The sequence below is a fragment of the Canis lupus genome, chromosome X (assembly GCF_011100685.1).
Source record: "Canis lupus familiaris isolate Mischka breed German Shepherd chromosome X, alternate assembly UU_Cfam_GSD_1.0, whole genome shotgun sequence".
NCBI lineage: Eukaryota > Metazoa > Chordata > Mammalia > Carnivora > Canidae > Canis > Canis lupus.
This window is the reverse complement of record NC_049260.1, coordinates 92,838,467-92,852,039: the sequence shown is the minus strand read 5'-3', so window position 1 is coordinate 92,852,039 and position 13,573 is coordinate 92,838,467. Positions and strand designations below refer to the sequence as shown.

Sequence of the window (13,573 nt, the reverse complement as noted above, 5' to 3'; positions counted from 1 at the left end):
TTAAAAATGTACAACGCGGGCAGCCCGGGTGTGTCAGCGGTTTAGCGCCTGCCTTCAGCCCAGGCTGTGATCCTGGAGACCGAGGATAGAGTCCCACGTCAGGCTTCCTGCGTGGAGCCTGCTTCTCCCTCAGCTCTCTCTTTGTGTCTCTCAGGAATAAATAAAAAAAAAATCTTTTAAAATAGGACATAGCTACTTAAAAAAAATGTACAAGTTGGTGCAGGGGCCCTACGGTGAGCGTAGAGATTCCTTCAACCCAATAAGATTTTAGAAATCAGCGCAGAAATACTTGAGGACGAGAGGACTGATCAGGATTTCATTCATTCATTCATTCATTCATTCATCATTCATTCATTCGACACACACACACACACAGCACACACACACACACAGAGAGGGAGGCAGAGAGACACAGGCAGAGAGAGAAGCAGGCTCCATGCAGGGAGCCCACGTGGGGCTCCATGCCGGGTCTCCAGGATCACGCCCTGGGCGGAAGGCGGCGCCAAACCTCTGAGCCACCCGGGCTGCCCTGCCGCGATCAGGATTTTAAACCACCTTAGTAGGTAGGACCCTAGCCGGTTGCGCCCTCCGCCCCCTCGCCTCTCGCCCACGGTGTTCGGCGGGACTTGTTTATGTCACCAGCTGGTGGACGCGCTGGCCCGAGAGCACATGGGCTCTTAACTTCCGCCGTCGCCGCCCTGGCCCGCCCCCGGAGCGCTGGGCTCCCGACAACCGCCCGAGGCCGAGCCCGGAGCCCCAGTGCCCAGCCGGCCCCCCGCCGCCTCGAGGCCGGTAGCTTAGACTTCAGCCTCGAGGAGAGAGACGGGTGAATACCGGCCCCTGGCCCTCCCGCTCCCCGGCGCCCCGCGGGGCAGCCGGCTTACCGCGTAGGCGCGCTGGGGTACTGGGTGCGCGGGAACACGCTCTCCAGCTCATGCAGCTGCACGCGGCTGAACACGATGCGCTGGCCCGCCTGCTGCCCGTTGCCCGGCAGGGGACACGCGACGTGGCCTGGGGCGGCAGCCCTGGCGCTGGGCCCTGGTCGCCGTGCCCTGGGGGGTCCCGTCGCCCGCCGGCAGTGGAAATCCCGCGGCCTCGTCACCACCATTGCCTCCTCGCCGTCGCGCTGGCCTTCACCGTCACGGTCGCGCTGGCCCTGACCGTCGTCACCGTCGCGGCTGGCCCTGACCGTCACCGTCGCGCTGGCCCTGACCGTCACCCTCGCCGTCACCGTCACCGTCACCGTCACCCTCGCCGTCAGCTGCCTCCATGACCTGGTCTGCTCCCCCGCCGTGGTCAGGTGTGAACTCGGCCGCCGCTCCCTCGTGGGTCAGCGACTGGCCACAGGCTGGGTTTCTGCAAAGGAGGAAAGCCACACGGAGAGATCAGGGCATCGGAGCCTAGGCTGTGGGAGGCGGGAGGCAAGGGGCAGCAGCATCTGCGGGGCGTCGGGCCTGCTCCCCTCGCCCAGGGAACCTTCGTTTCTGGGGCTTGATGGAGGCACGTGTCCCCAACCGGCACCGACCCTGCGGCTCTTCCCCGCCCTCGTCGACTCCCGGGCCGAGGAAGCCCATGACTTCGTCCCTGCGTCGGCCTCAGAGGCTCCATAGCCCTCGCGCTGTTCCCTGCAGATCCCGCGCGGGGTCCTCCTGGATCCGTGGGTCGGGCGCAGAGAGGTGCCGCGCCGCCAGGCTCCCACTGAGCGGTCCTCGCGCTGTCAGGTTCCCCCCGCTTCTGAGCAGGACGGCCTCTCTCTATCTATTATACACCCCCTCCGGAGCGGGGCGGGGTGGGCTCGCCGAGGTGCGCATGCGGCTGGGCTTGGTTACCCCCCGGGCGGTGCACTTGCAGGGAGAGCTCCGGTGGGGGAGAGCACTTCTTTGCCCAGTGCATCCGTCGGTCAATGCCTAGCGAGACAGGTTGAGTCTTCTTCAAGTCCCAGCTAGGCTCATGCGCCCCAAATCTGGGGAGGCTGAGAGGCAGACCTCCCCCTAGCTCTGGAGCCCTTGCAGAAGAAGTGTTGGGAGAATGTCTCTTGGGCCGGCCCTGCGTATCCAGCGGCGGCGACTAGGCAGGGAATAGGCATCCGACGAATGTCACGGGCTCCGAGGTGCCACTTGGAGGTTTTTCTGTGAGGCGCCTCAAGTCAGAGCCCGCCAGACTCCCCCTTCCCCCCCCGCCTCCCCGCCCGACTCCCGGGTACCCGAGAACAGAAGCTTGGGCTCGGCTCTTCTGAGCGTGCCTGGTGCTCAGACGCGCACTATGCACAGAAAACCGAGCTTGCGCCTTGAGAATGTCCGGCGCCTCTAGAATTTGAGTAATTTGAGCCCGTCTCGGTACAGGGCTCCGAACCCGCACAGCGCTCAGGGCGTTCCTGGTCTGCTGGAACTGTACGAGCTCCGGCTTGGTGGCGTTTTTCCCAGGCCCTTGGCTCAAACCTTTGTTTCTCTCATTGCAACCATGGATCCTGAATCCCGTTTGGGCTCAGCGTCTATGCCTCTGCCCAGATGCTCTAGACAAGCATGCATGTATGCCCCTTAGGGTGGGACCCTTGGGATCTGGGTGATGACCCACCCACTTTCTTGCCACCGTTTCTCCCCACCCCTTTCCTCCTCCCCTTAGTTTTTCTTCGTGTGTGTGTGTGTGTGTGTGTTTCAAAGATGTTATTTATATATTCATGAGAGACACAGAGAGAGAGGAGGCAGAGACACAGGCAGAGGGAGAAGCAGGCTCCGTGCAGGGAGCCCGACGTGGGACTCGATCCCGGGACCCCAGGATCGCGCCCCGGGACCGACGACGGCGGCCCTAAACCGCTGAGCCACCGGGGCTGCCCCCAGAGCTGTTTTACAGATGCCCCAGCACTTTTGTTAGTATCCTGAATTTTGAACATAGATTCCAACAACGGGTCCTGTGCCGGACAACGGACTTGACTTACCCTACGTTTACCGCACAGCCTCACTCCTCCAACTCCATTTGAAATCAGAAGCTGGGCAGCCCGGGTAGCTCGGCGGTTTAGCGCCGCCTTCGGCCCAGGGCCTGATCCTGGAGACCTGGGATCCAGTCCCACGTCGCGCTCCCTGCATGGAGTCGGCTTCTCTCTCTGCCTGTGTCTCTGCCTCTCTCTCTGCCCCCACCCCCACCCCCGTGTATTTAAATAGATAAAAGATCTTTAAATAAATTGAAATCAGAAGCTGCCTCATTTCTGTGGGCTCCTAAAACGCATCTCGGGCCCTAGGTGCCTCACTAACTGTGCCTAAGGGGATGGAAGCGCGCCCCTTGCCCCGTGCTCCTGCAGGAGGGGCAAGAAACTAACTACAAAAGGTCTGTGGACCGATTCATTTTCAAAGAGGCGGTAAGGGATGGCAGTAGGACTGCCTCCTCCTGGCTCACACCCAATGTTTCCTCCCCAGGTTGGCCCCTCGTTGGGTGCCACAGGCGCCCACCCCACCCCACGCCCTCTTGGCCCGACTGGACCCAAGGCACAACTGTGGACTTGAGATCAGTTACTGCGTGAGAGACCTACAAGGGTTTTCCTCCTCTTGGTGTTCGACTACCTACGATATCTGTGGCGGCTTCCGTGGCAGGTTCTTTCCTGTCTCAGGGCGCCACGGAGCGTTCACTCCCGGGTGCTCTCCTTCAGTCACTCACGGGAGCCTGGCCATGCATCGCCCTACCTGGGCATCGGTTGTGGGTAGCGTTTACTTATTAAAATGTTTACTTAACCTTCTTCACACGTCGCACATTTTAAAACCGGAATGGAGCATCATCCTCAGCAAAAACAGCCACGACTCATGGTTCCGTGGGCCGGCGTCATGGGAGGGGGCTCTGGAGCCAGTCGGCCGCAACCTGCACCCCGGCTCGCTCACCCCTTGTTAGCTGGCTAACCTGTGGAGCTGCTTATTCTCACTTTACCCTGGTTTCCCCTTCTGTAAAAGGATAGCAGCGACAACTACCTCACCAGGGTGTGGCCGAACTCACCGAGACGACAAAAATCACACATTCCCGGTGGCCGTACCTTGCCCGTCGCACATGTCCGATTTCAGTCCATTTGTGTTTTTTTCATTAACGAGGGTCCGTGAGAGCAGCGAGGTGATGGTCACCCACTGGCAGATGGCAATGAGGACAGCACGCTATCCTGTGACTATCAGGTCTGTCTTTGCCCTACCTGTCTTTGGGGGGGACTTTCTGTTTTTCTGATTTTTTTGAAGTCCTCTCCACACCCAGTGTGGGGCTGGGGGCCGGTGACTGCAAGACCAAGAGTCGCCCGCTCCACCCGCTGAGCCACCCGGTCTCATTGTACCCCCGTAGGCTTCAGTCCATAAACCTCTTTGGCTGCTGTGTTTACAGGGCCCTCTGCCAGGCAGCGTGGGGAGCGTCTCTGGTCCAGACTCCGCCGCCGCCGCCGCCGTGCATCCTGCCCCTCCCAGGCTGGGGAGAGACATCAGCCCACCTGAGGGAAAGAAGCAGAGACTGATGGGAGTCCCACCACCTCTAACTGGCTCTGTCTGTGTCCCAGGTAAATAAATCAGCTGACATCTCTATGCGGCGTCCCATGCCGCCCCTCTGTAGCATGGGGCTCCTCGTGCTGGCCCCTGCTCTCCTGAGCTGTGCCATTTCCATTGATTGACACAGGGCCCACGGGGAGGGCTCAGACACCTGGAGCTGACGCTGGAGCTAAGAAGGGGTCAGGACCACGTGGGGTCAGGCTGCACCTGGGCCCTCACCGGGATCGGAGGTGCCGGCCCGGGAGCCTCGCCCCTGCTCCTGAGCGGCTATGACCTCCTGTGAGTGCTCACTGTGCCCCAGGGCCTGGCTCTCAATCCTACTACTGCCCCGAGGAGGGAAGGGGGTTTGGGTGGCTGGGGGCGGTGGAGGCCTCACTTTTTTTTCTTAACCAAGGCAGTGAAGGCCTAGAGAGTGTCCGTGACTTTGACAAGGTGCAGAGCTTGGTGGAGGTGGGGCATACAAACCTCTGAAGAGACTGTTCCTCGCAGCCACGGGTAGAAGCACATTGGGCTTTTGGGGAGCAGTGGGGGTTTCCCTTACACCTCAGAGGGAGTCCAAGTTCCGCAAATGCTAAGCAGGCCGTGCATGGAACCTCAGTGCAAGGGGGTAGTAGGAGCAGCCCCAGGAGGGAAGAAGCATACAGCTCATCTCAGGGGGACCCAGACACAGCCAGGGTGGCTCTGGAGTGTGACCTGGAGAGGAAGCTAGAGAGGTGTCTGCAGAGAACTCTGTAATACTGAGGGGCACGTAGAGTTTACATGTTAGGTGGGTGGGGGGTGAATTCAAGGAGGGCGTTGGAACGTGTGTGTGTCTGGGATGATGGTTAACGTGAGAGAGTTTGGGGCCAGGGGGAGCCCTGGCGGAAGCAGTGTTTTAGGATGAGTTTCTAGGAGGCGATTCTCTCAGCTGGTTCTTGGTTCAGTTCCTTGCGGTTAGTGGGGGGGGGGGGGTGGGCACCCAGGTCCAGAGCCAGAGTCCCTGCTCGGAGGCCACCGCTGTCCACCAGGTACATCGGAGGTCCCCTTGAGTTGGAATGTAAAATTCTGTGTGTGTAGTGGCATCTGTCTAAGTCACGTGTGCACTTGCATGGGCTCGAGTGGAGACGGTGCCCCTCACCACCCGCTCCCACCTCAAGAAATCTTCTAGGGAAGACCAGGGAATTGAGGAAGGAAGCAGGCCCTGGACTTGGAGCGCTTGCATCTGGTTTCAGGGCACAGTTTCACTCCTTCCGCTTTCCTGCTATCCGCTCACTATGTGACACTGGCAGGCCTGACTGTCTCTCGCCGCCTCTTCCCCAACCGAAAATAGGGCAACTATTCCTGTTACTACCAGGGTTCACTAAAATAATGGTAATCACCTCACAGAATTCTTATGAAGTACGGAAAGATGGTTTCCCTTTCTCTCTCCTTTCTTCTCTCTTTTCTCTCTCCCCCCCCCCTTCCTCCCTCCTTTCTTCCTTCCTCCATCATCTACTCCTGTCTTCTCCGTCCCTCCCTCCATTCTTTCCTTTCATCTTCCTCTCCTCTGCCCATACTTCTCTTCTGGCTGTGATCATTTAAAAGAAACTCAAGGGCGGGGCACCTGGCTGCCTCAGGCAGTGGAGCATGGGACTCTCGATCTCCAGGTGGTGTGTTTGAGGCCCCTGTTGGCTGTCGAGATTACTTAACAAACAAAAGCAAAAACCAAACAAACAAACAAAAACAACCTTTTAAGAAATGAGTGAAACTCAAGACAGTATGTCTTTTCATCTCTACACTTTTATAGTATGGAGTTTCCAAAAAACTTAGACACTTCACCTCCATAGCCACAGCGCAATCCGAGCCTCGAAATAGCAGCAACAATCTGTTGGAGGGATGCCTGGGTGGCTCAGCGGTTGAGCGTCTGCCTTTGGCCCAGGGCGTGATCCCGGGGTTCCGGGTTCGAGTCCCGCGTCGGGCTTTCTGCATGGAGCCTGCCTCTCCCTCTGTCTGTGTCTCTGCCTCTCTCTCTCTCTCTCTCTCTCTCTCTCTCTCTCCTGTGTCTCTCACGAATATATAAATAAAATCTTTAAAAACAACAACAATCTGTTGGAATCATGGCCCAGTTGCCTACATTTAGAGTTTTCTGATTGCCTAAAAAGTAACTTTTTACAGGTGGTATTTTTTAGAATTTAAGAGGCACCTGGTGGCTACTCCCCGTCGGGCTCCCTGCATGGAGCCTTGCCTTTCTTCTCCTTCTGCCTGTCCTCTCTCCCCCTCCCTTCTCACCTCTCTCCCCTCTCCTCTCTCATCTTCTCCTCTCGCTCCCTTCTGTCGTGTTGTTTGTCTATCGTGAATAAATAAATAATCTTTAAGCAAAAACTGGGGAAAAACGTGTGCAAAATTAATGCTGTAGAATTTGCAAAGGGAGGAGGAAGGACATTAGGTGTTTTTTTCCCTCTATTTGGGTTTCTCTCATGGTCCTTGCCCTTCAAACCCCCCTTGAAAGGCATTATGCAAGCCCATGGAAGGGGAAATCAACACCTCCCACGCTTTTTTTTTTTTTTTAAAAGATGTTTATTTATTTACTATTGTATGAGCACACACAAAGAGAGAAGCAAAGACATAGGCAAGGGAGAAGCAGCTCCATGCGCAGGAACCTATTTGGGACTCGATCCCGTGACCTCAGGATCACGCCCCTGGGCAAAGGAGAACGCTCAACCACTGAGTCACCCAGGCCTCCCCAACCCACCACACTCAAGGGTGTCCTTGTCTTCCCTGAGCTTGTCTTGGCCCGCTTGACAGAGCAGAGGGCCTGGGCCTCCCCGCCCTGCCACGCCTGCTTCGCCGCAGGCCAGCCCTGCCTCTGGGGCCGCTTTGTGCTGGGCTGCCTGGGTGGCCTCGCCCGTGTCCACTTTTCCGCATACCCGCTTCCTTCACAGAAGTAGCACCCTGTGTCGTGCGCAGAGGCTAACAAGCCCACCCGAGTTTTCTTTTCCATTTCTTTCTCCTCTTATTTCGTCTTTTTCCCTCTCCCTCCCCAAATTATCCTTTGATTCCACTTAGTAGGCTTTCTGTGGTTTCATCACCCCTTGATCCATCGAGCCACAAGTTGAGCCGTCCCGACGAGCCAAGACAAAGTCTTTCCAATTGCCCCCTCGCAGAACCCAGCCTGAGCTAATGAGCGATTCCCACTAGTGACCATTTCCACACAATCTCTTCCTAAAAGTACAAGACGATAAAAATCAACAAGGTTTCAGACATTCCCAAACGGAATCTTTTCACCAGTGCATTTGGTAGTTTCAGAAATGGAACGTGAGTTCACATCCCCCGAGGCACAGTCACGCCCTTATGCTTCCACCTGTGTTAGGAATGGCTTCCACCTGGTAGATTGCCTCCACCCTTTTGTTAGGTTTGTGGACCCTGTTTTGACTTGTTGTTTTACCGATTTGATCCGTTCTGTCTTCTAGACAGATTCAAAGTTGCCCGGGGCACTCCCTACCCTCTCCACAATGCCACAACCTACCTGTCCTCTAGCATGTTTTGCATGCTTGGACGCATCCAGGAGTTCCCCATAGAAAATGAAAAGTAGCTCCTGCCACTCTCCACACCTCTTTACCAAAAAAAACCCTTCAAAGCAACTAGCTCTAAAACTACTAAGTAATGAAATTAAAAGCTTTTAAACGAATCTTTTTTTTTTTTTTTTTTATTGATTAAAAAGTTGAAATTCCCTGGCAGCCCCGTCGGTTCAAAGTGTTTAAGACGCCGCCATTCGGCCCGGGGCGTGTATCCCCTGGATACCCAGGCTCGGAGTCCCCCACGTCAGTGTCCCTGCAATGGAGCCTGCTTCTCCCTCTCGCCTGTGTGTGCTATATGCTCGCTCTCTCTGTCTGTCAAGGAATAAACAAATAAAAATCTCTTTTAAACAAAAGTGGAAAATTCCCTTCACCTGATCCTAGAGCAAAATCATAACCTATAAAAACCCACCACCAACCACACCACCACACAACAACCAAATACACGCAGAGGTCACGGCACCTTGCCAAAAAAAGCCTAAAAGCGTAATAGTAAAAATAAATACTTTCTGAACTTTAAAATAAAAGAAAAAAATAAAATAAGATTAAAACTAAATTACAAGTAATTTTTATAAATTGAAAGATCATAAAATTGCTTTCGGTGATCCCCCTACAAAACAAAACATCATGTATTAAAAGTGACACACCAAGAGCCGAGGCCTATGAGTTGTACTTTAGCTACAACACCCTCCCCATCAATTCTCAGCTTAAACTGGACGTAAGGTTCTTGCTTCTCGCTTTGTCATAGTTGACTCGTCCTTCTTCTTTCCCTCTTCCGAAGACCAATGCCCAAAAATATTTGTCAATTCATCCTTTTGCAACAGCTTATGCTTGTTTTCTCCGTAATTGTCCTAATTAAACTCCTTGTTGCATTAATTGTGAAACGATTTCTACTTCCAGACTCTCTTTCCATTGGATGTGTCCCGACAAATGAAGGTCCGCCTAGTGATATACCCGTTCATGAAGTATTGCCCTCTGTGGTGAGTATGTGTGCTTTTTTTTGGGCATTGAGTTTTCTTTATAGTTCCTATAAAATAACATATGTTAAGTATATAGTTATTAAAAATGTGTTCTCTGTCTAAAATAATTATGTATAAGGGAACACCTGGGTGGCTCAGTGGTTGATCCTGTGTGCCTTCCCTCAGGGCTTGACCCCGGACCGTCCCCGGGATCGATCCCCGCATCCCGGTTTTCCTCATCCGGCTGCGATGAGCTGCCTTCTCGCTTCTCTCTCTCTGCCTGCGTCTCTGCCTTTCTCTCGTGAATAAATAAAATCTTTAAAATATTATATATATGTTTACATATATATTTATATGTAAAATTATGTCACAATATCTAACTGGTGTCTCCAAGTTTTAAATGTTAAGTATTTAACCTTAAATATAATATATGAACTCATAATATACCTCATATTTATACGAATCAAATAATAGCTGATGACTATATTCTAGAGAACCATAATACCACATAATGATCTTACGATATCAACATATTGATGGTGTCTAATTGAATCACCATCAATTAATATGGTACGTGACCCATTGATTCGTATTTTTTTGTTTTATTAGGTTTTATTTTATCATTCATTCATGGAGAGAACACAGAGAGAGGCAGAGATATAGGCAGAGGGAAAAGCAGGCCTCCAGCTGCAGGAGGCCCGATGTGGGACTCGATCCCGGGACTCCATGAATCGTGCCCTGGTGCCAAGGCAGGGCGCCAAACCGCCAGCCATCCCAGGATCCCATTGATCTGTATTTGATCCGTATTAACAGTAAGGAACAACTCATTGGCTATATTATATACAGGGAGTATAATGGCAATTTCGATGTTACAGAATTACTATCAATATGTGGTGATAATTATATGAATTTGATTGACCTCTATAAATGTATTTTATTGTGTTGTCATAGCAATGATGTTTCCTAACGGATATCTATGGTGTTTGCTGCTATAGGAGATACTCAGGGAAACTTCCAATAAAAAAATAAACGGAACAATAAAAAGGAGTACTTTAGGAAAAGAAAAGATATTGTCTTTTTTGATATCCTCACTGATTTTTACATGTACAACTTAAAACCATCAAATACATCATTCTGGATCCCCCCACTGGGGTGCTCACAGCGGTTTGGGCCGCCTCTGCCTGTGGCCCAGGGCAACGATCCATGGAGTCCCTCGGATCCGAGTCCCGGGTCGGGCTCTCCCCGGCATGGAGCCCTGCTTCTCTTCTCTTCTCTTCCCCGTGTCTCTGCCTCTGCTCTCCTCTCTCTCTCATCTCCCTCTCTCTCTCTCTTCTCGCTGTGTGTTGTGCTGTCATAAATAAATAAAAAATAAATAAATAATAAATAAATAAATAAATAAAAAATCTTTTAAAAATACATATTCCTTATTAAGATAATATTAGGCATATGTTCTCTACAAATTAAAATGTATGTTTATGTATCTATATTTATGTTACAGCTCACTTCCTTAATTTCTACAGGTACATATTTATAATATATAAGTAATAATGTTATATATCTAGAAAATCTAATATTTGCGTACAAACAGCACATATACTGTATATGAAATCTATACTTGTGATTATCTTTCTATTTTCCATTTTTTTTAGTTAGTTTAATTTTTAAAAGATGCTTTTTATTTATTATATATCGTGAGGAAACCACAGGAGAGAGGCAGAGACACAGCCACAGGGAGAACATGCTCCCATTCCGGGTAGCCCCCCGATGTGGGACTCCCGATCCGAGGACTCTGTGGATCCACAGCCCCTGACGCCAAGGCAGAACCGCCTCAACCGCTGAGGCCACCCAGCGTCTCCTATTTACATACTAGACCTTTAAAAACTATAAAATATGTGTATTCACTTCGTCATAATTCAGTGACATCTAAAGTAATAAACATAGGTACAGTTAATAACTATAACCACGATTTTAATTAGTGGGTAATGGGGAAGCGAATCCCCCTACTATACTAATTTTTTTTCATTCCTTTAGGACAGACATTTCCCTCGGCGAAATGGCAATTTCCAAACCTGGGCTTTAGGTATCCCAATGTTCCGTACCCCCCCGCCTTCCCCACAACACGCACCACAGCCCCACTCCTCTGCCCCAACCCAAAAGTTTCACACAACACTCTACTCTCTCTTCCCAATCTATTAAAAGATGCAACAAAAACCCAGGAGGTGCATAACTCTCGTCCTAGGACAACGGTGCCCACAGCCTGATGGGCCAGTTTTAGAAATGCGTCTCCCAGCCACTTTGTTTTTGTTTTGAGTTTACTGACCGGCACTCTGGCTTCAGACACAATCCATGAATCTTGTTGCAAGCTCACTGGCTGAGGGTAGAAAATCCACAAGTATTCAGTATTGTGGAGTTTGGTTAATTAAAATAAAATACAAGTGTATTTTGTTCCTCTCTTTAACAAAAGTTTTTTTTTTTTTGGGGGGGAGGGGGGAATGTCAGTGCATTTTTCTGAACCAGTCTCGACACTGGAAAAAGTCACTAGGGACCATTTCGAGGATTTAACAGCGAGATTCATTGTTGAACAAAGAGAATTTCATGGGTAGCGCACAGTGATCGCTGAGGTAGGTGACCATCCAGACTACACGCACTCTAATGCAGTTTTTAGTTTTCGAGGCAACGTGAAGATGCATGACAATTGTTTCACATGAGCAGAATAACTACCTTTCATGAAAGGATGGGGGCATATCCACCATGATGATGTCAGGTCACCAGTTGCTTCATTCAAAACCACAATTCTCTTATCCGGTGAAGCCCCCCCCTCCCATCCCCCCCCCCCCACCCCCCCCCCCCCCCCCCCCCCCACCCGCAGTCTTGGGAGAGGGGGCGCACCAGCACACAATCGGCTGTCTGGTACCCTGAATGGCATGCTGAGACGATACTCTTGGACTTCTCACGTCGTGCTTACATTGTAACTGAGCCCTAACGTCCCTCCATCTCTTCTCGCCTCCTCTGATGATCAAGTTGGAGTACATGCGCTGGGTCAAGGATGGCACACAACTGCTGTTCATTCTTTGTGTTGTGTTTAAAAGTGTGGGTTCACTAATTCCCCCCCCCTCTGCCTCTGTCCCCTGACGCCGGGCAGCAAAACCATAAGCTACCACCCCCCCCCCCACAACACACACCACACACAACACACACTGTTCTGTAATGGCTAGCTTGAGGCCTCCTTTTCTGGGGCAGTTTTCTGCTCTTTCCTCCTCTGAACAAAATTTAATTAATTTATTTCTATTCGATTTCAACTTTTTTATTTTTTTCAAAGATTTTACACGTATTTGATATTGAGAACAGTTAGATGAGTAGAGAGAGCAAGTGCCACAGAGACAGGGGGCAGAAGAGAGGGAGAAGCGGACTCCCTGGTCAGCAGGAGCCAGTATGCATTTGCCCCACTTTGGGGTCATCCAAAAAACAACGGACTCGGGATCCTGACCTCAGATGAAAAGGCAAACGCTCCTAACCATCGGCCACCCGGCGCCCTCAGATTTTATTTTTCAAAGAATCTCTCTTACACTCGGTGTGGACTCCAACTTCCCACCCCCCAATCAAGAGTCACACCTTTCTCTACTGCCCGAGCCAGAGCCAGGCGTCCCCCTTTTTCTTTTCTTTTTCTTTCTTTCTTTTTTTTTTTTAATTTTTAAAGATTTTCAAAAGACCTTGAGCAAAATTCAGGCTGCAGAATATTCCACTCAATCCGTTTTTCAGCTGCATAGTATTAAAAAATGTACCACTTCGGGCAGCCACGGGGTGTGTCCACGGTTTAGCGCCATTCTGCCTTCAGCCCAGGCTTGATCCCTGGAGACCGAGGTTAGAGTCCCACTCAGCTTCCTGCGTGGAGCCCTGCTTCTCCCACAGCCTCTCTCTCTTTGTGGCTTCTCAGGAATAACTAAAAAAAAAAATTTTTTAAAAATAGGACATAGCTTACTTAAAAAAAAATGTCAAGTTGTGCAGGGCCCTACTGTGAGCGTGAGATTCCTTCAACAAAACCAATAAGATTTTAAGAATCAGGCGCAAAATACTTGAGACGAAGAGGACTGTCCTGATTTTCCTTCATTCATTCATTCATTCATTCATGCATTCCTTCGCCAGCACCACGACACACCACACACACAACCCACACAACACACAGGAGGGAGCAGAGACACAGGGCAGCAGAAGAAGTCAGGCTCCATAGCAGGGAGCCCACCGTGGGGCTCCATGCCGGTCTCCAGGATCACAGCCCTGGCGAGGCGGCGCCAACCTCTTCAGCCACCGGGCTGCCCTGCTGCGCATCAGGGATTTTAAAAAAAAAAAAAAACCACCTTAGTAGGTAGTAGACCCTAAGCCGGTTTGCCGCCCTCCCGCCCCCCTCGCCTCTCGCGCCACGGTGTTTCCGGCGGGATTGTTTATATGTCACCATGCTTGGTGGACGCCCGCTGGGGGCCCGAGCACATGGGCTTAAACTTCCAACTCCCACCTCGCTTCGCCGCCCTGGCCCGCCCCCGGAGCTCTTGGCTCCGACAACCGCCGAAGCGCGAGCCCG

At 51.6% G+C, this 13,573-nt stretch overlaps 1 long non-coding RNA gene across 1 annotated transcript; it reads left to right on the top strand.

Annotated features, from left to right (window-relative positions):
• The first annotated feature begins 1,225 nt into the window (after positions 1-1,225).
• Positions 1,226-4,928, top strand: LOC119878080. Its single transcript, XR_005386415.1, has 4 exons — positions 1,226-1,300; positions 4,071-4,148; positions 4,348-4,516; positions 4,633-4,928. It is a non-coding gene; the product is annotated as an uncharacterized LOC119878080 (long non-coding RNA).
• The last annotated feature ends 8,645 nt before the right edge of the window (positions 4,929-13,573 follow it).